Genomic DNA, 21,833 nt, shown 5'->3' on the forward strand with positions numbered 1-21,833 from the left:
AATAAATGTAACATTTCTGGTCACAAAATGCAAGAGATTTGTTAAAATCTGGTCTTTATGCATAGTTTTTTGTTACAGGCTCGCACAGATAGTTTTTTTGCGTGATAAATCTCCGCTCGGTTATCGGAATATGACGTCGAAGGTTGGAGAGGTCATCCAGTCGGCAAGCGAGCTGGCTGTATTCAGCATGCGGGACTTTCTTAACACTCAAGTCAATGAAATAAATAGCAAGCCAGAGCGAATGATATCACTGTCAGAACTCGTAAGGATGTCGCTTCTCTTGGTGAGTGTTCGTTTATTTCTCTGTAGCTGATAACAAGGGGTCAAGGGAGAGTTGATGTCAGGCTTGGAGTGGAAATTTAATAATAATAATAATAATAATAATAATAATAATAATAATAATAATAATAATAATAATAATAATAATAATGATAATAATAATAATAATAAGAATAAGAATAAGAATAAGAATAAGAATAATAAGAGGACGCATCGTGGCCATGATCGTTAAGGCGTTGAAGTCTAAATCGCCCTGACAACGTGGTTACCGGGTTCGGGTCCCGTTGGTCGAAAGAACGTTCACCATCAGAATGTTGGCCGGCAGGGTAGGGGAATTGCTGGTATCCTACTTTTATCACTAGATAAGCCTTGATTAAATTCCAAAAGTCTCCGCAGTGCTCATACGGAGTGAGAGCATATGACGCTGTTGCTGGTGATTCGATCGCCGGATGGAGATGTTAAGCCACGAGCAGTCCCCTTGCTGCTATTCGACAAGAAGAAGCGTAGGCTATGTGCCGGCACTGGTTCTCACCCTCTCCTCTCTAACTATCATATTTCATCTCATTAGCTTTTCTGATAAGAAAGGGCATTCGGTCATAACAAAACCGCCTCGACAGATTCATCTCACCTGATACACGACCCCGTAGAGGAAACGGTACAGGGGTTGGACAAATAATAATAATAATAATAATAATAATAATAATAATAATAATAATAATAATAATAATAATAATAATAATAATAATAATAAAATTAATAATAATAATAATAATAATAATAATAATAATAATAATAATAATGGCGAATGTCCTCCGAGCAGGCCTGGGCTAGGTCTTATAGGCGACCTGCATGTCTCTGTGGATGCGGCTCCTACTTAAGAACACATCACAAATACACGGCCCCCGATTACCCAATTAAGGTTAAAATCCCGACACGGCAGCTAATCGAACCCGGTACTTATTGTACCAAACCATTTCACCACTTAAGGATGAAATATCTCAATAGAGTAGTGGAATTTTCATAGAATTTGAGTGGAATATTTGTGATTGATGAATGTTCAAACAAGGGAACGTGATGTAACACAAGATTGTGCTGTCTGTGGTGGAGATAAGTCGAAGGAGAGGGAAGATAGGCTTTCAAGAGCTCATTTGCAGCAGGCACCAAGCTCTACAGTTAAGTGCGGTCTCTCCACACGAGCTATAGAGGAGAGCAAAGAGAGGCTTTCAAGAGCTCATTTGCAGCAGGCACCAAGCTATACAGTTAAGTGCGGTCTCTCCACACGAGCAATAGAGGAGAGCAAAGAGACGCTTACAGGAGCTCACTTGCAGGAGGCACCAAGCTATACAGTTAAGTGCGGTCTCTCCGCACGAGCTATGAAGGAGAGCAAAGAGAGGCTTACAGGAGCTCACTTGCAGGAGGCACCAAGCTATACAGTTAAGTGCGGTCTCTCCACACGAGCTATAGAGGAGAGCAAAGAGAGGCTTACAGGAGCTCACTTGCAGGAGGCACCAAGCTATACAGTTAAGTGCGGTCTCTCCACACGAGCTATAGAGGAGAGCAAAGAGAGGCTTACAGGAGCTCATTAGGAGCAGGCACCGAGCTATACAGTTAAGTGCGGTCTCTCCACACGAGCTATAGAGGAGAGCAGAGAGAGGCTTATAGGAGCTCACTTGCAGGAGGCACCAAGCTATACAGTTAAGTGCGGTCTCTCCACACGAGCCATAGAGAAGAGCAAAGAGAGGCTTACAGGAGCTCATTTGCAGCAGGCACCGAGCTATACAGTTAAGTGCGGTCTCTCCACACGAGCCATAGAGAAGAGCAAAGAGAGGCTTACAGGAGCTCATTAGGAGCAGGCACCGAGCTATACATTTAAGTGCGGTCTCTCCACACGAGCTATAGAGGAGAGCAAAGAGAGGCTTACAGGAGCTCACTTGCAGCAGGCACCAAGCTATACAGTTAAGTGCGGTCTCTCCGCACGAGCTACGAAGGAGAGCAAAGAGAGGCTTACAGGAGCTCACTTGCAGGAGGCACCAAGCTATACAGTTAAGTGCGGTCTCTCCACACGAGCTATAGAGGAGAGCAAAGAGAGGCTTACAGGAGCTCATTAGGAGCAGGCACCGAGCTATACAGTTAAGTGCGGTCTCTCCACACGAGCTATAGAGGAGAGCAGAGAGAGGCTTATAGGAGCTCACTTGCAGGAGGCACCAAGCTATACAGTTAAGTGCGGTCTCTCCACACGAGCCATAGAGAAGAGCAAAGAGAGGCTTACAGGAGCTCATTTGCAGCAGGCACTGAGCTATACAGTTAAGTGCGGTCTCTCCACACGAGCCATAGAGAAGAGCAAAGAGAGGCTTACAGGAGCTCATTAGGAGCAGGCACCGAGCTATACAGTTAAGTGCGGTCTCTCCACACGAGCTATAGAGGAGAGCAAAGAGTGGCTTATAGGAGCTCACTTGCAGCAGGCACCAAGCTATACAGTTAAGTGCGGTCTCTCCACACGAGCCATAGAGAAGAGCAAAGAGAGACTTGCAGGAGCTCATTTGCAGCAGGCACCGAGCTATACAGTTAAGTGCGACCTCTCTACACGAGCTATAGAGGAGAGCAAAGAGAGGCTTTCAAGAGCTCATTTGCAGCAGGCACCAAGCTATACAGTAAAGTGCGGTCTCTCCACACGAGCTATAGAGGAGAGCAAAGAGAGGCTTACAGGAGCTCATTTGCGGCAGGCACCAAGCTATACAGTAAAGTGCGGTCTCTCCACACGAGCTATAGAGGAGAGCAAAGAGAGGCTTACAGGAGCTAATTTGCAGTAGGCACCAAGCTGTACAGTTAAGTGCGGTGTCTCCACACGAGCAGTAGAGAAGAGCAGCTTACAGGACCTCATTTGCAGCAGGCACCATGCTATAGAGATATGTGCGGTCTCTCCACACGAGCTACAGAGGGACAATCCGTTATTAATAGTACATTATTCTATGCAAGTAGTCATGATCGGTTCCACGCGTTTTCCCCCGTCTCACTGGACGCTCTGTCTGCCGGAATAATTAGCATTACACTGGATAGAGTCCTAGTGCCGTACCCGTCACTGGAGAACTTAGTTTTGCTGTTGGCTGAACTGCTGTCGAAGATTCCCCTGCCAACACGTGCGGGGCCACCCAGGACCCATATTTTCTTGATCTTCCCTTGTATAAATATTTGGAGGATGGCGCCTAATGATATGACCCAGCGTAGAGCTGCATATTTCTATTCATCCTGGTCAATACAGTAGACCCGCATTTCAAATGCACCTAATCTTCTGACGATGGCTTTCCTCACACCACTTTCAACAAGATCTGCTGCATATCGTCAGTTTATTTCTACAGCATTCCTTCCTCACAGAATTGGCGTGTAAAGTGTGCTAAGAGGCCGCAGACCCAGGACTGTGATGGCGCTTAGGTCATGCAGACATAACACTTAAAACACTATCCCAGACATTTTCCATGTATAGAGTTATGTGTGTGTAATATGAGTGTCCGTGAAGTAATGTATTACAGCTCAGTTGTGCGTCTCCTTACTCCCAAGTCTTCCCAGCCCGAAGTTTCCAATATTTTCATTATATTACTCCTTGTCAGAAGTCACCCAGGGCAAATCGCGCTGCTCTCCTGTGGATCTTTCATGTTGTTCTTGAGTCAAGTAATCCTAGTGAGTCTCTCACACGCTGAACGTGTCTTACCAATAACTTATACGCCTCTAGTACATCCTTATTGCGACTCCTAAATGCACCCATAACCATATGAAGAGATGTGTGAAGCTGATCTAGGTACTTGCAGTGAACCACATGTACTAATTTTACGGCATCGACACAGTAATTAATATACCAGGAAACACCGCCGTCCAGTAAAATTGCCTTGCAGGATCCACTCTTAATCCTAGTATGACCAGATAATGCTCCACCTGCTCCAATGTACTGGTTTTGCCTGCTATATCTTGCTTGAGCCCTCACGGAAATGAATTTTCCTAAACACAAATTTTCTTCTATCAGAACAGTTTGAAATTTTGAAGATGCGTCCAATATAACCACAAAGAACACTTTCCTCAAATTCCGCGCCCCACATGTCAAGCTGGGGATACTATAGAGACTCTGAATTAATTTGGTATAGCTCCTTCATGCAAACAGCCAAGTAACTGGGGAAGTGCTCCGAGATAAATAGGTAGTTATATCCAACTTCGGCACATTTAGAGAATATGTGTGATAGAATACTAGAGAAAAAGTTGTAGGTATTACTGGCATTTATGTTCTCTGCATCGAGATTGGGGCCTCTTAGAGTTGTATATGCTGTCACCTGTGTAAAATACCTTGAAACGACAGATATTCTAGTAGTTTGTCTTTCCGGGACAAATGTCCCTATAATCGATTTCTTATTGCTCCCGTTGCTGAAAGCACATTATCATTCTGAAAGGAAACTGTTATATGGAACCTGGGTAACCTATCGCCAGTCAGCTTTTCTTTGAATCATTCAGAAGTTATCAAATCTGTCAACAATTTAATCAGCTCTTAAATTATATAATATGAAATAGATTATCCAATCGAAATGCATAAAAATAAATCGTTCCAGAAACAGTGGCTGTTACCCTATTTAAAGAGTGAATTTTTGAGCTAAGGGTTCTTGTACTGATAGACGCGGATTAAGGGAGAGGAGGCGAGGCAGCAGCCTGAACATGAGCTAATGAACATGCTAATGCAGAACTTTAACTATGTGAATCTCGGGAAGTTTTCGACGTTTATAGTAAGCATGTAATTGTTAGGGTAAGATTTATGTAGGGCTTATTCCCTGGTGTTTGAATTCCTTAATATAGAGAGGATAACCAGGTAAAACTAACCCCGTGCACCTCACGCTCTCTGCTCCGTGGAAGTAACTGCAATCAGTGTTCAGTGAGAGATTATCACAGGACGAGTTCCCCGCACAATAGTTACTTGGACTAGATGGGGCTGTAGTCTTACTCCGTTATAGAAATATAGGCCACCTCAGGAAGAAAGTGTAGCAAGGGATGTGAAATGGTCATATTATTTAACATATACCTAGAACAAAGTTCATGAAGCTCTCATGATGATAATTAACAAGTAGTTAGGACAAAGTTCATGAAGCTTGTCAGAATACATATAACTGCACAGGGAAACAGACGATTATACTACACAGGTAAATACTGCGCTCCGTTTTGTTAACTGACCATCAACATTTTCAAACTGGGCTGAATATCTAAGTTTATGTGTTTGTTTGACTGAGGATGGATAGATGAAACCGAAATCAGTGTTCTGCATTGAAGTACCAAATTTTCTGTCAAAACCTCCTTTAGGCTGTCATTTCAGTCATAGTTAACAGTTGAGCTTCGTACGTGTTCCAGGTTCTCTTGCTCCTGATGCTAGCAGTTTCACTGGCGAGCGCAGATCACTGTGCATCGTCTGTGGGCTCGAAGTTGGACGTGTCTGTGCAAGGCCGCAAGAATGCCAGTGGACATTGGATGATAACGGTACCGTGTGTTCTCAATTGCAGAGTTGTGCTTCTGTGTTGGATGGATAATATTTTATGTTATAAATACACGTTTCTTAGGGCTTTGTATTCAAAATGTTTGCATGCGCCATTCGAATTTAACCCAACTTTCAAACCACAGTAATACAGTTTGTGATAGGTTCTTGATATTATAGTGCATCAAACCACTGCCTTCACGATATATAGGCCTTTCTGTTGCTCTTATGACGTCACGCAAAGTGGTGAACTGTTTCCTCCGTCCGACCCGTGCAATGCAAGGACATAATGTGTCTGTACTTTTTAATTATGAAATATTCACAAACGTTGAATTAATATAACAGGCAAGATCATTGCCAACTGTAATCGCATCGCAACTCGTAAGTCAGGTCTCTGTTATATTATCTAAGTAGGTTTGAAGTGTGATTGACGCGGTCGAAGCTCGAGGGTTTTACTCTTCAGTGTACCCAATGAATAATTAGTATGCATTAATACAAATACGGAGATAATAATAATAATAATAATAATAATAATAATAATAATAATAATAGGGCAAGGCGGGTTCTAAAACAATGATAACGGCATCAGCATTTTCACTAGAGGTCAGAGGAGCCTAGTTTTAAGGCTAGCTGCCTTTCTCGACATGCCTTCTCCAGAAGGATCGCTAACACAGCTGTTATCTCGACGGGACTTAGCCACGTGTTCGGAATTTTCAAAATGGAAATGAACCCTAACCTCACTGCTATCATCTTGACGGGTCTTAGTCATGTGCTTTTCCTGTAGCGCGGCATTTTGAATTTCTCGACTCCATTTAGTTTTAAAGTTTTAAAGCGAAATCCTAATGTTGTTATTAATACAAATGAAGAGCTACCTAATAATGATCCCCGCTCTAGTTTGCAATGAATAACGGATAAGAGGATTAGATTAAGTAATTTTGTTCCGGGGTTACCCGTGGAACGCAGAGGTGATGAAATAAGGTGCGGGCTTGAATGGATCTAACAACAGTGTCAAAATTAATTTAAAACTTTAACAAAGATTATATTTCTTTAGAATTTCAAAAAATTAACAAATAACAACATAACAGGTACAATTAGCGATTTTGAAACAAGTCAAGGAAAATACAATATTAGTGAATTCAACAGGTCCTGAACTTCAAGCCCCTCGCTTTAAAATTCTTGAGTCCCCAGCTCAAATTTACAAAAGAGCACAAATTATTCAGGGGCAGAAATCCCCTAATTCAAGAGCACTTACTCTCCAAAATTCAGTATCTAGCCTTCCAGAGGCACTCTTTACAATTACAAAACTTTGAAAAAGAGCTAACAGGCTCTCAGGTTTCCAAGCGTACTCGAGGCAACATTACATCAATCTCGGGTCTCTCAAACCACCATTTAGAAATGGAAATTATTTCTAAAGGGGTATTAAATACCCAACCTACTGGGCCTTCGTGGAATAAATTAATGGCCCGACCACAAAATGAATGGAGGCGTATACTTGCACTCCTAGATATGAACGCTAAAACAACCTAAGGGGCTCTAGGCCAATGAAACAGGGGCTATTCCCAAACTACTGAGGTGACTCGTACAGAAATTACTTTAACACATTACAGTAGGCAAAGCAGTGAGAGAAAAACGTAGTCACTCCAAACCAAGATGAAGGGGAGCTCGAGAGGGTAATTCACTCTCTATCCCCGATTTAGAGTTAAAGATTTATGAAATTTTCACATTAGCCGAAGAAGATTTACATTTTAGAAAAGTTTGTTACATAACAAAAGAGTCGGACCTTTCCCTCGGGTAAAACTGCGGAGATAGCAAGAAAGAAAGTAGTTCTGTGGCCATTACCTTGTAGATGTTCTGTTGACCAATGAAAGAGGCCACCTGCCTCCTGCTTTGACACTCACACTCAGTAAGATGACAATCAATTGGCCAAGAAACGTGAAAAGCCGCGGTTTATAAACCCTCAGGGAAGGTTCGAGATCATTCAAGACTACACCAGCCACACCCTCTCAATTTAATTGGTCAACTCAAAAAGTAACACTCAAAATCGAACAAGAAACCTGTGATAGGTTGAAAATTAATTGCAGTAATTTAGGATTGGCTAGATTCAAAACTGGCGGAAATCAAAGGGAAATATTGCCAACCCAAAATTAAATGAACATCAATCGGTTAAGAATCCTAGAAATACAAAACTTCTTTAAATGATAAATTCTTCCACCTCGCACCAGGGTGCATGACCATAGTTTTTAGTAGTGCCATCTGTAGAAGAATGTCTAAACTTCTTGATGCATAGCAAACAAAACTAGTAGAAATTCAGTCAGTTTAGGAAACTTCATAATAACAAAATTCCATTATATTTCTGTAGTGACATCTTCTGAGTAATGTTCCAAGTTGGTGTAGTTTCAGTTTCACTGTTTTACCAATAGAGGAGTTCGTTTAGGCGCTGAATTTGAATACGCGGCGTTGGGGTGTACCTCCCGGTACAAATTTAATAAATTATAATTACGTGATAACAATACATTTGTGACACAGATATAATTACGTTATTGTTATAACATCAATCTGGTATAGAGTTGTCCACTGCACCTCCTGATAACATGTGACGCACAAGTTTTACAATTATTTACTCAGGTTTTATGTTAGATAAAAAAGAGGAGAGAGTGGTAGATGAATAAAGAGGGGTCGGGTTAGGAGAAATGTTAAAAAAAATCTAGAGAATATATGTTTTATAATTTTACATCGTGATTATAGAAATTAAAAATAGAATTTTAAAATGAATGATGATGTAATAATATTTTTAGATAATTTTCCCCTTTTAACACATAATTATTGTATTTAGAACAATGAAATATTCATGAATATTATATACATAAAAATATCAAGGCATAACAAACACCTATACGTTTTGTACACCTATGGTACAATCGTAAGAGAATAACTATTTCACTGACATTTATCTTCAAATAGAATTAATGAACATTTGTTCTGTTCAGTAGTAATAACATGATGTCTGTGTGATGGTATTCTCATTGTCCACAAAAAACTGCATTTGTAGATGCCAGTACATTACGATAGTGTTAAAATTGTAACTGGCTACCTGGGATTGAACGTAAACCTTTTGCCTTTATTAGAGATTGAGAATTTTCTGTCTCATATGCATACATTTTTGGTGCTAAACCAACAAACTCAGCCATGACATTCATACCACAATCACCTTTCATAAGACCAAAACTAAAAATAAAACAGTGCAGCATTTTTATTTCTTGTATTCATCATCATTAACGTCATCATCATTTGATTTTTTTATTTCTGAAAATGTCCTTACATATTCATTACTTTTCGAAAAAAGCACAATGTCACGTACTCAATATGTGAATGAAATTAGAAATTAAAATATATTTAGAAAACACTATTAGTGATTTTTATATTCATTATATAGAGAAATATCAAAGAACAAAAAAATATATTAAATAATGTAGATAAATGAGGATGAGTGTCTCAGTAGGCCGAAGTTTGGAGACGGGGGCTAGGTAATGGCCTCCAAGACATGACCAACAGGCACATATTTAATAGAGGGGAAGGTTTACAAGCTAATTCCCTCATAGTCGGGGCAGAAGACCTCCATATTACAATGCTAAGTTATCTAATAAATTTTAAAATTCCAGAAAGTTATGAAAGAAAAACAACCTTCCCTTACTGCCAAGATTTAGTGGCCTGTGTGGAATTTACACTGGTTGCACTTGAAAAAGGTCAACCCTAATTATCCTCTCAGTAGCTGGGTTGCTGACCAATAAAGTGACAGGAGTTAGGAAATCTAAATTAACACATGGCCCATGAAATCTGGGGCAAGCTTGCCCGCAGCTACAAATTCTTTTGCTATAACCTGATCTCCGTCTTTTAAATTGGTGGGACTCCCACCACGATCATACCTTTCTCTAACCTTTTCACGAGAAACTTTAAAGTTACTTTTAGCCTTTTCCGTAGATCTCTAATAATATCGGGATCTATTGTCTCTGGCAAGTGACCAAAGATTAGAGAGAGGCGTGTTGGGAGAGTGCCGGGAGTGTCCGAGGACAGGTGCAGGGCTCACCCCTAGGCGACCTGCGCTTCGTGATGACAATGAAATGATGATGAGGACGACATAAACACCCAGTCCCCGTGCCAGAGGAATTCCCGACCTTGCCGAGTCCCCTGTGACCATGGAGCACGAGTGTGACTCATGAACAGCTGAATTTAAAGCAGAAGGTAACCAATGCAACGAAGTAACCCACCTGGAATGATCTTTATGATGAAAAGCAATCAATGCCGATCGAAGATTACGATTAACCCGCTCAGCCAGAGATGGTTGAGGGTAGTAAGCAGAACTTGTTACATGTGAAATAGACAGGTCAAAACAGAATTTTCGGAATAGGTTGGATGTGTAAGCCTTAGCATAATCAGAAACTATATAGTGACAAGGAACAAAAGAAGCAAAGATAGTATTAAGATACGAAATAGTAGACTGAGCGGTGGCCAGCTTAGTCGGAAACAACCATGAAAATCTTGTGAAGCCATCTACACACACCAGAATGTATTTATTTCCGTTCCCCTTTGAGTAGTGGAGCAGTGGGGTTCCCAAACACTCGGCGTCAGCACTTTTCCTGCTGCGTCAGCACCCGAGGTCATTGATCCCGGCAAATGTCATTGACCCCATGACGTAATGACCACGTGACCGTGACGTCACAACCATGTGCACTTGTTTTAAACAAAGCCACGTTCTCTTGTTTGTAAACAAAGCCATGTGCTTTTTTTGACAGCTGTCAGTGGCCATCTTTAAATAAGAGAGCATCTTGACGGGGCTAAATCCTCATGGGTGCTACCTTAGTCACGTGGGTGCGCGAAACTTGAAATTCTACGTGCTTTTGTTTGTAAACACAGCCACGAGTAATTTGATAATTTCGATATTTCATGTTTCATGTTTATGCAATAATTTGTTCGAATGCTAGGGGCTTAAATGTAAGTTATGTATTCCTTATTTCACTTTCAGCATGACCCACATGCTTATAACGCATGCCAACAGATTCAGATAGTATATTTCCGAACAAAAATTTCAAGTTACATGTTTATCCGATAATTTGTTCCACTGCTAGGGGCTTAAATGTGAGCAATGTATTTCTTATAGCGCTACGCGAACTGTTTACTTCACTTTCCGCAATAGATAAATGCCTATAACCCATGCCATCGGATTCAAATAGTATATTTCTGAACCAAAATTTCATGTTACATGTTTTTCTGATAATTTGTTCGAGTGCTCGGGGCTTAAATATAATCAATGCATTTCTTATGGCATTAGGCGTTCTGTTTAATTTCCTTTTCCGCATGAGCTACATGCTTATTACCCATGCCAACAGACTGAAGTATTACATTTCTGAACCGAAATTTCAAGTTACATGTATATCCGATAATTTGTTCGACTGCTAGGGGCTTGAATGTAACCAATGTATTTCTTGTGGCACTAGGCGTTCTGTTTAATTTCACTTTCCGCATGAGCTACATGCTTATTACCCATGCCAACACACTCAGATAGTATATTTTCGAACCGAAATTTCAAGTTACATGTTTGTCCGATAATTTGTTCGACTGCTTAAATGTAACCAAATTATTTATTATGGCACTAGATGTTCTTATAAGAGACCACGTATAGCCGGGCCTATGTATAATCGCCATCTTGCGCAATCGCCCATAGCCTTCATCTTTCTACAAAAAAGGGCCATGTACACCCGCCAGCTTGAGCAATCGGCTATAGTCCGTATCTTTCTCCACAAGAGCCTGTGTATAGCCGCCATTTTGCGCAATCGCCCCTAGGCCGTCGCGTAAGAGCCTGTGTATAGCCGCCATCTTGCGCAGTAGCCCCCTCAGCTAGCTTCCTCTAAAAGAGCTTGTGTATAGCCGCCATCTTCCGCAAGCGCACCTAAGCCGTCTATATGTAGCCGCCATCTTGCACAAGTGTCCCTAAGCCTTTTCATAAGAGCAGTCGCCATCCTGCACAAGCGCCTATAAGCCATCTCAAAAGAGCAGCCGCCATCTTGCGCAAACGCCCCTAGGTCGTCTCATAAGAGCTGCCGCCATCTTGCGCAAGCACTCCTAGGCCGTCTCATAAGTGCAGTCGTCATCTAGCGCAAAGCGCTCCTATGGCGTCTCATAAGGAGCTGTGTATAGCCGCCATCTGGTGCAATTGTCTTCTGGAGGGGTATCTTGCCGTAAAACTAATGATAGTCCCTTCAAGATGGCAGTTGTGAGGTTAGGCTCGCTCTCTTAGGCGTCGGGAAGGGCAACTAGTCTTTAAAGTAATGTTAGGCCCTTCAAGATAGCGAATGTGAGGTTGGAGTCGCTCTCTTATGCAAAATCCGCAAATCGACATTGCTCACCTACTATACTAGGGGTTAATGACCTTGCATTGGAACCTCATTGCTACACTACAAGACCTCGGGTGCTTACTCATTTCCGGGAGGTGAACTGTCTTTGCTCCTCTACTGTCTCGTTATCTACGTAAACTCTGATGTGATAAGTTTGAAGAAGAAACATTCAATAAACTTAAATTAATGTTAAGTTAAGCCTTTCAACACTCACAATTATCCACAGAATCCTCCCAATCCTTATGAATTACAATCGCAAATACAACTTGTAGCATTCGCTTAGCTCATTAAACTGATCAGCTGATGGGTTTGGCGCGCTTTCTACAGTACGTCCTGTGTATTACGAAGGCAGTGATCAAACCAAAACCTGATTTACATGTGCTAACCACTAACGGATTTAAGAAGAGACAAGGAATGGCGGTGGAGTATCTCATAGCACAAGTAATTACATGTGTAGTGTTATCGCTGGGACTTGGGCAAGCGATTTAAATTATATCTGCCTTCTTCGTAATCGGCTTGCCCCAAGGCAAGCAGCCTGCTTGTTCCTGACATGGTCAACGGATGCGCTAGGACTTAGTAGTTAGCAGAATTAATACTCACAGACTCTACTCTAAGGAGGCTGTGGATTTGGCCATTGATTTCAGTCAAGCAATCTCCGTATTGATTGTGCTTCTTTTGGGATCGCCGACTGTTTGCGAAGTTTGTTAGTGTGTTTTACATATGTGATTGTGTTGTCCTCCGCGGCTGAGTTTTTATGACAATGTTTCCCCTAAATTCTTAAGTTTAGCTGCGAACAAGACGACAGCCACCTTGTTATAGTTTCTTGTTTGTCGTTGATTGTAAAATTTCGCCTTGAAAGGTATACTGTGTTAGTTAACACCACCTATGTGTCCTTTACACCAACTAAGGAACGGTAGCCATGTTTTGTTAGTATTCAAGCATCGTATATTTCCAATTTGATTTTCAACGTTTAAGTTACTTGTTCTTTGTGATTGTGTTTGTCAGACAGAAGATAACGAACAATTGTCTGTCGTCTATGTAGGAAATTAGGTGACGGTAGATCCAATGTATTACTTTTTCTGTGAGATACGTCAATCCAGGATTCACGGATTTTGTGCTGGCATCTCTGGTGTGGAAGTTCAGGATCTTACTAGCACTGCTGACTCGTGGATGTACCCATCGTGCGAATTACTAAGAAATTCGCAAACTTCTTCCGTAGTTGGCGCTTTAAACCTGCCCCTCTGCGATAAATTTGTTAAAAGTTACGAGAGGTCTTCGTATTCATTGGTCCCAAATCATCCCGATAAGCCTAAAGGAGACGGTACGATAACGACATCACGGGATTCTTTCTATGAGAAACTGACTTCGTGTAAGAAAAATATACATATGTTGCGCCGTATTCCCAAAGATGCTGAGTACTTCGTCGCCCTAAAGTTTAGGTCACGTAATAGAGCGTTGCATTTCAGAGAATACTGAGGACTGCTGGAGGGGTCTACTGCTTACCGCTTAAATTGCTCTTCGCGTCCCTGATAAATCCTCAAATATAAAGCCATCTCTTGTAACCAGTATTAAGCATAACTTATAGGAATTTAAATTATCATCTCTCACAAAATGTTACTACTGATCAGAAATACATATTGTAGAATATTTTATTGATCGTACCTACTCTAGTTCAGTTTTGTAAGGTGTGGGCTGCGGGTTAGAATTCACCCACGGTAACCTCTGTCTGTCGTAAAAGGCGACTAAAAGGGGACCGATTGGCCGTCGATATAAGTGACCCCCTGAATGTCAACAGCCTCCTCCGCGGGTGGATGAACGAATTGAGGTTACGGCACTCTCTTGTCCTTGGAGTGAGAAATTGCCCCTAAAGGCGGATGAATCTATACATATTGGTCAACGGCATGGAATGGAGAAGGCAACGGGAAACCACTCCATTAAGGATCCTAAGGATATCCCAAGTAGAATGCAAACAATGGGAGCTGACATTAATGAGGAAACGTTGACTACTGATCATGGATTTCGGAACCCTAGATCTGGCAGGAGAGGTAAGAGCGCTTTTCAGGTCATTAGCAAGCGAAATCGCACTAAAACCGCCATGGAGGTGGGAACATGGAATGTACGAACGCTACTGAAAGCTTGTAAACTGGATGAATTGAAAGGCCAGATGAGGAAGTATGAGGTAGATGTAATAGATATACGTGAAGCAAGATGGAAAGGAAATGGAGACTTCTACAGTGATGAGATTACAGTAATTTAAGTTGCTCAGAGAAAAGAGGAAAGCATGGAGTGGCACTTATAATAAGAAGAAAATGGTCAAATAATATTTTCAGTACCTACCATGGCAGCGAGCGATTAAAGACGGCGAAAATTAATAGTGCACCTGAGGACTTGGTGATAATTCAGATATATTTTCCAACATCGGCTCATAATTTGGAAGAAGTGGAGACTATGTATGAGGATACAGAAGTACTATTAAAACAAACTAAAGAAAAAGATAATGTCGCTATAATGAGCAATTTTAATGCAATAGTGGGATCCCGTACAGGCAACAAGACAGTAGGAAATTTTGGTCTGGGGGAAAGAAATGCAAGAGGAGAAACTTCGGTAGATTCCTGCAGTAAAAATTATATGGTTATTACAAACACATTATTTGAAGTTCCTCTTAGAAGAGGTACTCGTGGAAGTCACCTGACAAAAGACGATTTCAGTTAAGGGCTTAAAGTCAGATTAGAACAAAATGCGGAAGAGATAGAAGAAAGTATGGAAAAGGGAAAACAGGATCAAATTTATAAGAAAATCAGTGCCCTTCACCACAAAATTGGAACTAAATCTGCAGTAGTAAAAAATAAAGAAGGAATATTACTGGTAGACAACGATAAGATATGTGCTCGCTGGAAACAATACATGGAAGAACTGTACGGTGATTAGGACTTCAAGAATGAAAATAATCAAATTGAAGACATCAATGAGTGTGGAAGAGAAAGGCAATGTCCTCCAATCATGAGACATGAATTTTAACATGCCATTCGGGGTTTGAATGTAGGAAAACAATCGGTGTTGATGATATGCCAGCAAAATTACGGAAACATTTAGGTATCAACATAAAGACCAATTATTCAGAATAATAACTGAATGCTACGAAAGATGAATCGTGGCAGACGATTTCAAACAATGCAGAGCCATTACCATACAGAAAATAGGAAGGGCAGGTGACCGCACCGATTAGAGGACACCTTCAATATTAACACATGGCTCCAAGATACACATTAACATAGTCAAGAACAAAACAGGAGATAAATATGTTGGAGAAGACGAATTTGGATTTAGAGAAGGCAGAGGAGCAAGAGAATCAATTCTGGCCTTACGCATGTTAGTAGAGAGAAGGATTGCAATGAATAGAACAACTTGTCTTACCTTCATTGACTCAGAAAATGCCTTTGACAATGTGAACTGGGAACTACTGTCTAGAACTATGAGCGAAATAGGACTGGACTGAAAGGATATAAGGGTGTTTAATCAACTGTATCTGAACCAAAGCACAAAAATAATCATCAAGCAGGCAGAAGAAAAGCCAGTATTAGAAAAGGAGTTAGACTACACTGGCCGCAGAAAAATCTAACTGACTTGGAGGAAAATTTCTCCTCCAAGCCAGAGGAGGAACCCTTTTCACTGCTAAGTTGGAATAAAATGAATGTAGAATCTAATAAAAGTGAAGAGGAAGAAGCTTTTCTTAAGAAACGGCTCTTTTCAGCGTTGAAGTTTGAGTTATTTAGTGAATTGTGGTGTTATAATTTGGAATAGGCCTAATTATCATTCTAGTCCAGGTCATACTACTACTACTGCTGCTACTACTACTACTACTAATAAGTAAGCCTCTGCCTTAGGCCTAAGTGTGCAACTGCTCAATCAAAATAGCGCGTAATAGTAGAAATCGAACAATGAACCAATGTGTTACGTATCAGCAGTATCAGAAAATGGATGAACCAAAGGAATGGCATGCTAAAGGAGAAAGATTTCAAACTACCCAGCTATTTCGAGCCGATATTCAGTCAGTCTGTTATACTCGGTTCACAGTATTAATCCCATCTATCGGATATGAGTGGCAGCATAAAGGACAAAGAACATCACAACAAACAATGGTCAATGTAATGATATTGCTGATCAATGTTATGCGCTTTCGACATTTAAGGCTTTCACATTTAGTTTTCTTCCGACTCTGAAATACCACTGTTATCACAGTCGGTACGGTAAAACTGAATGAAACATAAAAGATCGGAAATTGTACTCTCTATAACAATTACGTAGTACTTTTCGACAGCACCAATGACATAGGTATTTAAAAATTAAATTTTAGGCACCTCCCCGTAGAATACATTTTCATCCAGCTTAGACTGTAGTTTTTTAATTCCCAACTCTATATACCGATTTTCATTAAAATCTGCTAACCCAATTTCTCGTGGCTCGGTGTTGATATGGATTCAGTAACAAAAATACAAATTCATGAATATTTCTGTTATCACAGCGGGTACGGTAAAAATGTATGACAGAAATGATCGGAAATTTAATTCTATGAAACTTTAGTTATGTAGCATTTATCGATAGGACCAATAATAATATAAATATTTGAGAATTAAGTTTTGGGCCAACCCCTAAACTATCATTACTTTCACTCAGCGTGAATAAAATTATTTATAGCCTAGATTGTAGTGACTCATCCACGGACTTCTCGTGATGCGTGTACATACATACATACATACATACATACATACATACATACATACATACATACATACATACATACATACATACATACATACATACATACATACATATATATGCATTCCTATCTTCACGAACGTCAACAATGTGTGAAAGCTAATAAAGTAATCGTTCCCTCGTAGCGTCACGTGAATAGACGAGTCCCTCAAAGCTCTGTACTCGGACCTTCTCTTATCGCACTCTTTGTGAATGGCGTATCATCGAATTTAAGACATTGCAAATACTGCATGTACGCTGTCGACCTTCAACTCTACACAGACTGTACAGCGCAAGACCTTCAGGAAAATATAGACTTACTAAACATTGACTTACAGACTGTTAGTGAATGGTCTGCTGCCAAAGGCCTTCAAGTGAATCCTACAAAGTCACAAGTAATCCTTCTAGGCTATCAACATCAAATGGCAAGTATTAATAAACTTCCATTGCCGAGAGTAATCCTTCAGAATGTTGCAATTCCTTTTGTACCACAAGTGAAGAACCTCAGCGTTATCATGGACGAACGCATGATTTGGTCTGGACATATCTTACATATCTGCCAAGAGGTTTTATCTGCTCTTCATTCTTTATATAAATATTTATTTTCAATAAAACTGCCTGGATCCATAAGAAGTAGTCCAGCCAAGTCTTATCTATTACTACACAGCCTGGAGCCTTAAAAAGTAGTCCAGCCAGGTCATATCTACTGCTACAAAGCCTGGATCCATAAGAAGCAGTCCAGCCAAGTCTTATCTATTACTACACAGAATGGAGCCGTACCGGTATCAAGTAGTCCATCCAGACGTTATCTACTGCTAAACTGCCTAGAGCCTTAAGAAGTATTCCAGCCAGGTCATATATACTGCTACAAAGCCTGGAGACTTAAGAAGTATTCCAGCCAGGTCATATCTACTACTACACGGAGCCGTAAGAAGTAGTCCAGCCAGGTCATATCTACATCTACGCTGCTTCGAGCCATAAGCCAGGTGATATATACTGCTACACTGCCTAGAACTGTAAGAAGTAGTCCAGCCAGGCTATATCTACTGCTAAACTGCCTGGAATGATAACAAGTACTCCCTGTTATCTGTGATTTGCTGCTGATTTCCTCCACTCCTAACTTCTAAAATTGGTATTTCCTGTGTTAAGGAGATATTATCGAGGACTTAGAGTACGTCTTCAGTCTTCTTGGTGAGCTTAAATATTTCACAGCTACGCAGAGCAACCGAACACCAAATGCTATTTAATGTTTAAAAGTTAATTCTCGACACAGTTACGAGTTACCTCGCAACATTGGTCATGAGACTTCAGAAGCGTCGTTGTTGGACATGTTGTCAAATTTTACAGCAGGAGGATGATGCCCAGAAAACCCGAAAACTCGTGCTTTATAAACACACGAACAATATACTGAATAAAATGACTCCGCGATTTTCAGAGTAATGTCTCAGAATAAGGAACAAACAACATGTCTCCAATAGGGAACATGCATGATCCGGGGTTTTAATTAAAAATATGCTAATCTGATTCAAAATTTCATGCAGAATTCAAAAATGTGATCAGAATGTACAAATAATAACTCGAAACGTGATAAAAATCAACGAAAATGTCACGTCACGCAAGCACGCGATCTCATTGGTCTGACGTCATGGTACAGGTTGACTGAATTAGCAGACGAAATAACACATAGTGTACTGTGAGAAGCAGGATACACTTCGTGTATTTCTACTTTACGTTAGTGTCTAGTATGGTTAAATTCGAGGTCTATACATTGGATAATAATCTGAGTGGTATATTTTAGACTTAAAATGAATCCTGCGCAGACAGTGAGGCAGAAAACTTATAAATGGTGAAGAGTTCCGATGTGCAATAGCACATCACATACCATACCAAACAAATTGTTTATAAATGTTCCAAAGACGCTAAAACTAGGAAGAAATGGATTTTGGCGAGCCGGAGAAATGCTGGTGATATATAGGAAAAGTCTACAGTTTATTTTATTTTTTTTAATATTTTAACGTAAGATGAATTTGTTTGAATTTTCAAATCACTTTTCCATGTCAGCTGTTCTAGTGGTAAAACTTTAAATTTTAATGTATGATGCTTTATTTAAATGCTTCAATTACATCTTGGAATATGAAAGTAATAAACAGTGCATTAAATAATGCTGATTATTAAAGTATTCTCCAAACCTAACCTATGTTTTGGGTGATCCATGTCAAGATAATAAATAAAAGGGGTTATGAACCATTTTGACAGCTCTAATTCTACCAATATATCTTGGCATGGGACAGTTATGTATGTCTTTATTGAAGAGCTTAATTGGTAAAGAAATTTAGGCTATATCTAAATACTCTCTATATAATGTAACAAAGAATAGGCGTGTACATCATGAAAGGAAACAACGTGAATTTAACAAACGTATAACTCTACACAAAACCAATGCTTGTCTGTTGGGGTCTTATAAGTTAACAATGCTCAATTATAATAATTATCATAATATTAATGAAATAAATAACATAATTTCACACAGGTGAAAATAGTGATGTAGGTGTTTAAAATATTATCCTACTTAGCCAAAGTTTTAGGTTATACAAGCCAAGTCAATAAACCGAAGGGTAAAAATACCGCGCGAGTTGGCCGTGCGGTTAGGAGCGCGCAGCTGTGAGCTCGCATCCGGGAGATAGTGGGTTTTGAACCCCACTGCCGGCAGCCCTGAAGATGGTTTTGCGTGGTTTCCCATTTTCACACCAGGCAAATGCTGAGGCTGTACCTAAGGCCACGGCCGCTTTGTTCCCATTCCTAGGCCTTTCCTGTCCCATCGTCGCCATGAGACCTATATGTGACGGTGTGACGTAAAGCAAAAAAAAAAAGTCACAGCACCCAAAGACATTCCTGTATTGAGCGACTAAAATGTCACCAGGACACTTTTCTTTCCTGATATGCTCAGCTTGTTAAAAGCCAAATGTAGTCTAATTAATGTTATTGGCTTCACGCCCCGCTAACTACTTCTACGATTTTCGGAGACGCCGATGTGCAGGAATTTAGTCCTGCAGGAGTTCTTTTACGTGCCAGTAAATCTACCGACACGAGGCTGACGTATTTGAGCACCTTCAACTACCACCGGACTGAACCAGGATCGAACCTGCCAAGTTGGGGTCAGAAGGCCAGCACATCAACAGTCTGAACCACTCAGCCCGACTTGTGAAAACTAGATGAAGTCATATTTATCTTTATCATGTTTAACTTTTTCCCTCCACAAAGATATTTAATTCTCTTTCATGGGCCCCGGAAGTGGGTAGGCCAGTTGTCCCAACCATAAATATATATATATATATATATATTTGGGAATGATAGATTATAGCCCTATAGTACTATGATCTTTCTTTCCTTTCTTATTTCTTTCTTTCTTAATCAGTTTATCCTTCAGGGTTGGTTTTCTCTCGGACCCAGTGAGGGATTTCACCTCTACCACTTCAAGGGCAGTGTCCTGGAACGTGAGACTTCGAGTATGGTGATGAAACTGGTGAGGAGGGCCATTACCTCGCCCAGGCGGCCTCACCTGTTATGCTCAACAGGGGCCTTATTGGAGGATGGGAGGATCGGAAGGGATAGACAAGGAAGAGGGAAGGAAACGACCGTGGCCTTAGATGCCTGGAGGAGAAGTAGGAAAATACGAAAAACCACTTCGAGGATGGCTGAGGTGGGATTCGAAACCCTTCTACTCAGTTGACCTCCCGAGGCTGATTCCAGTCCTCGTACTATTTGTTTTCAACTTTCATGGCAGAGCCGGGAATCGAAACCGGGCCTCCGGGAGTGGCACACATTAACCACTACACCACAGAAGCGGACTAGTACTATAATGCTTCCTATATGTTTATGTTAGTGCTGAAATCCGATTTCTTACTTTACTAATGCTGAAAGCCCGAAAATGTAATGTTGTTCTTTAATAGGGGAATCAGTCTAGAAGGAAATGTTGAAAGTGATGTGATATCTATCCAGGTTCGTTGTTATCCTAATACTATGGGTTACAGTACATTGCACGTATATAAAAGACGCCGCTTACAAACTTGCTTGTTATCCGCGAAATTCTGCGGCCACAAAAGTCACTATTTTTCAAGAATGATGACATCTACACATGATAGATTGTCTGATTGTGCTGTTTTGAACCTTCCTTCTGTCATTTTGAAGTTATTCGCGATCATGAATAATAAACAATCGGCTTTTAGCAACGGCTGATGCACAACGGCTGGTAGAGCTCCATGCGGTACTGGATCGTGACGTCACAGCGCGCCGCTTACGTCAGAGGCCGTTTCACTCGCCTTGCGGAAAGGCACTATTAAACATTTTTTTAATGGTAGAAAACAAGGCAACATACCACAATGTAATACGTTTACGTACTATTTCATTGGTGTACTTTTCAAAAAAAATATTTTTGAAAATTATGCATGTTCCCAATTACCACTCTATGCTACGGCGAAACGTCGAATAAAACACCAATCATCGTTGTGTGATGTCGTAGATGGGCATAATGGCATTTCTTGTGTGATGAGGCAGGATTGTTCCAAATGCGTGCTCCATATCCACCTTGGAATTACAGTGGATTGTCAACTAAGTGTAAGGTCTATGTCTAAGGTTTGCGATCTTCGTTACAGGTTGACACGCGGCGATTGACATCGACGAAGAACCAATGGGAATTAGCCGTGAATGTCCACCAAGAAAGAAGATCATGTGATAGCAGTGAAATTGAGCAGCTTGTTTCGGTGATTACTGTACATCCACCAGTACACGGTAAGAGCTAGTGTTGTAATGAAACTCTCATACACACTCGGTATCCCTTAACTCAAAGAAGTAGGACCCCAGTGTTTGTGGGCGGTTATCAGCTAGGGAGCGTGCTTGTGTCAGTCTCCTACCTG

General features: G+C 40.7%; 1 long non-coding RNA gene across 1 annotated transcript; it reads left to right on the top strand.

Moving 5' to 3' along the window:
- The first annotated feature begins 219 nt into the window (after positions 1 to 219).
- Positions 220 to 21,705, top strand: LOC136886672 (uncharacterized). The gene is made up of 3 exons (XR_011019049.1): positions 220 to 283; positions 5,656 to 5,781; positions 21,573 to 21,705. It is a non-coding gene; the product is annotated as an uncharacterized lncRNA (long non-coding RNA).
- The last annotated feature ends 128 nt before the right edge of the window (positions 21,706 to 21,833 follow it).

Source organism: Anabrus simplex, chromosome X (assembly GCF_040414725.1).
Source record: "Anabrus simplex isolate iqAnaSimp1 chromosome X, ASM4041472v1, whole genome shotgun sequence".
Lineage (NCBI taxonomy): Eukaryota > Metazoa > Arthropoda > Insecta > Orthoptera > Tettigoniidae > Anabrus > Anabrus simplex.